This window comes from Triticum aestivum, chromosome 1D (genome assembly GCF_018294505.1).
Source record: "Triticum aestivum cultivar Chinese Spring chromosome 1D, IWGSC CS RefSeq v2.1, whole genome shotgun sequence".
NCBI lineage: Eukaryota > Viridiplantae > Streptophyta > Magnoliopsida > Poales > Poaceae > Triticum > Triticum aestivum.
In genome coordinates, this window is record NC_057796.1 from 356,415,740 (window position 1) to 356,419,687 (window position 3,948).

Genomic DNA, 3,948 nt, shown 5'->3' on the forward strand with positions numbered 1-3,948 from the left:
TGCTGGCCGTGAAGCTAGGAATCGGGGGCGGCCCTTGTTGGCCGCCCGCAATCCACGCACTAATCCCCTGGATCAAGGTAGGCACAATGGCGGTGATCGTCGCTCCGAGTTGTTGTTGCACTTGCTCTTGGACAATCTCTAGAATCCGCGCCACCTGTGCCCTGAATTCTTGAACCTCGCGCGCCTGGCTTTCCGAGCTGGTCTTTTTCTCCTTTCGCCCAGCAGTGTCATAGTATGACGACCATTTTGTCGACAAGCCTTTGCCGGCCACACGACCAGCTGACGTCGGCTTACTGAGCTTATCCTTGTTCTTCATTACATTCAACGCCCTATTTAGAGTGGTGTCCCAAGGGTTGCTCTTAGTCGACCCCGCGCTACTGCTTTCAGTCGCCTGCGGAAGGAATGTGAACCATTTAGAAATTTGGCTTCATTAATTAGAATGCAACCATATGGAGCTAATTACAAGGGGGTGTATTCCTTACCAGAACAAGCTCAAGCGCCCTGGTCTTCGGATCCATGGTAAGCTCCTTTGTTTTTGGGTCCTTCTTGTACCGGGCCCTGACAAAGTTCCTGGTCTGCTTGTCACCGTATTTATCGAAGAGGGGCGGTAGGCCTTGCTCGGCACGGTCCGCCTCCTCCTTGTCCCATATAGGCTCCGCCACTCTGTAACCGCCGGCACCGAGTGTGTGTTCCCCTAAGTTCAGCTCCCGCATTTCTTTCCCCCACTTACTTGATTCGGAGTTTGCGGTGCTCGAGCAATTGATCTTGAAGTCGTTGTAGTCATCTTCGGTGATCGAAGGATTTTTCTCCTTGATCTTCTCATAACTCTCACCTTTCTCGATCATTCTCTTCACATTGCTTTTCCAAGTAGACAGGGCCTTGCTCATCTTCGTGAGGGCAGCATTGTTCACTTTATTCCTTTGAGGCTTGTGTTTTCAAATTCAGCGGGGAACTTGTATCGTTCGTGCAGCTTCGTGAAGAGGAGGTTGCGCAAATTCCCTCGGTCAGGATGCCTCAGGTTCTCGGTGTTGATCGAGACGGTGCTCCGGAGAATGCACCCGAGCTGAAGCGAGTACCCCTTGACTATTCGTTCAGGCGCCGTTGGATTCCCGTCGGAGTCCACTTCAGTAACTTCCTCCTTGAGGGTGCGGAGCACGGTCGGGCGCCATTCCTTCCATTGCCTCTTCGGTTGGCTGCCATCTGTGCATGCGCCGCCATCATCAGTGGTGGCATCCTCGGCGGCACCATCAGTGGTGGCATCCTCGGCGGCACCATTAGTGGTGGCATCAGTGGGGTCATCCTCGGCGGTACCATCAGTGGTCTCAGGATCGGCGGGGAAGGCGGCGTCCTCATACAAGTGAGGTTGTTCCTCCATCTCCTGGGACAACATCCAGAATGGCTTGACGCTCGAACCCCCGGCCTCATCGTTGTTGGCCATGTTTCTCTCTAAATAGGAACAAAGTTTGGTCAAAAAGTTGGTTATTGTCAAGGAACAAGATCATGGTCTCATCATTTAGGGTTTGTCGACACCGAGGCATCCTAAAAGCTAAGCTTTTATCATTGAGGGTTTTTCGACGCCGAGGCAGCCTAAAAGCCTAAGCTTTCATCATTTCGGTTTTTATCGACACCGAGGCACCCTGAAAGCCATGCATTAGTCACAAGTACGCCGGGGCACTTGATCCTACTTAATTAACTACTAAGATACCCCGGCCCATGCATTAGTCACAAGTACCCCATATGTCCTATTTTTAGCAAAGTCATGCTAAAATTCACGGAAAATTTCAGCATGACCTTTGCTGAAAATAGGACATATGGAGTACCCGAATTTGCCGGAACGGAAGTTAATCGACATTCCGGCAAACTCAAGGGCCTCTCGGGTGGACAAGGCAAAAAAGGCCTCCATCACAACATGGAAAATACACCAAGCAGTATCATCTCCAAGCAGTATCATATTTGTAATGACTGAAAATATTTACTTCAGGAAATATTTACTACTGTAGTTTCTGTTACAAACAAAAAAAACACTGAAGTTTGTCCAAGCTAATATGTTCAGAGAACAGGAGCATGAGAAAAAATAACAGAAACTATATGATTTAACTGGTTTCAAAACATGAAGTCCTAAAAGCTCTTGTTTTTGATTTTTTTAATTTTCTGTTTTTTGCACAGGTCACTAGCTTCAGATTTTTTCCTCAGGTATAGGTTGATGCTTTTCTTCATATTTGCCATATGAAAAAATTAGGATGCTATCATCCTATATTTTGCCATGCTAAAAGATTGTGCCATGTAGAAAATTGCCATGCTAATCAACTTATGTGAGCTTCCATAGAAAATTGTCCCCCCATAACATACGGAAATCAAAATCAGCTCAACTTAGATGACAATGTATATACTTTATCACATTATATAGGTGTTGCAACAATGTATATACTTTATCACATTATAAGTCCTCACACCATCAACTATGACAAAATCTGAGAGTATAAGTCTGTTTACATTCACCCAAGTCCAAACATAAAATTCTGTCCAACATAGTAGAACACACTTTGATAATTTCATAGGATTTAATATACCGAACGAAACCTTACATGGATGTTACAAAAACACCGGAAATCCAAGTTCAGTACATGAAACACTCACTAGGTACTAGTTTGAGCTCACGTAACAAGCCAAGGGTTGAGTTTAGCTCCTATTGACTTAGCTTCCCACTTCTCTCATGTATAAGTAAAAGGCTAGTGAATTAAAAATACAACTAGCTGCAGATTATTAACCCAATACGAATCACAGATAAATAAATTCTGGAGTTATGCTCACAACAGAAATATATGCGCAGGTATGCAATGATATCCCTTCACTCGGGGTACAGCAATATATCTTCTAGCCATGAAATCGTACCCTGATTCTCCTTTCTTCCTCTTGCCGAAGAGAAGTTGGCTGCAGAGGATGGTCCAACACAGATCAGCCTGCAAAAGTTCATTGTATAATTCTGTTTAGTTCCAAGCATATACGAAGACTCTTCAGAGTGGGCACAAAGATGGAAGCAAACTAATAGCACAAAGTGAATAGCAAATTGGCTACTGAAACTATACTGAAACCATACTGAAACTACTCCTTGCAAGCAAACTGAAACTACTCCTTGGAAGCAAATTGTCTTGGAAGCAGTATTGTGTGCACAAATCTACTCCAGCTAGTTGCTTTCACTTAGAGATTGTTAGGTAGCCGATAGCACAAACAGCATGAGTCATTCTTCAGACCATTACAAATAGAAACAATGGCAACCAAGGTTAAAAACCAACAATCCTATATAGTATTCTGAAACTTGATATATTGAAATCATTTAGCACTCTCTTTCTGTGTTCATTCAACACTTAAAATTGAGAAAAATAATACCAACTAGGATCGGTATGACCTTCGTTTTTCATTTTCTGTATGATCAATTAAATCTTCTGCAAGCTTATATGAAAAGGTTCAGCAACTTGAAACGTAACTCTTGCTTGGTGTTCCAAATCATTTCATTTATATTTTAAATAACAGTAGGAATTATTTCATAATAGAATTTACCCCAAAAACAAATTCCTTTAATGCCATTTTCAACCTCTGAGTTGCCTCTGTTGCACTAAAACTAATTCAAATATTTTTTATAAAATTTCCACAAAATTTTTGGGAGACCCTATAATTCCTATAAATCATTTTTGAACAAACACCCATCCTACTCTTTTGAAATTTTTGAGAGAAACACCCAATTTTCATCAGTAGGACGCGCGGGACGCGGGCGGCTGTGCGAGGACAGGCAGCAGCGCAGCAGAGCAAGCAGTGTCAGCAGTGGCGCAAAACAACAGAGCAGTGGCAGCAGAACCATCAGTGATGGGAGCAACAGGGGGAGGGGGCGGCCGACGGGGGCGACGGGTGCATGGGACAGAGGGGGGAACGGGGGTGGAGGAGGCTCACCAC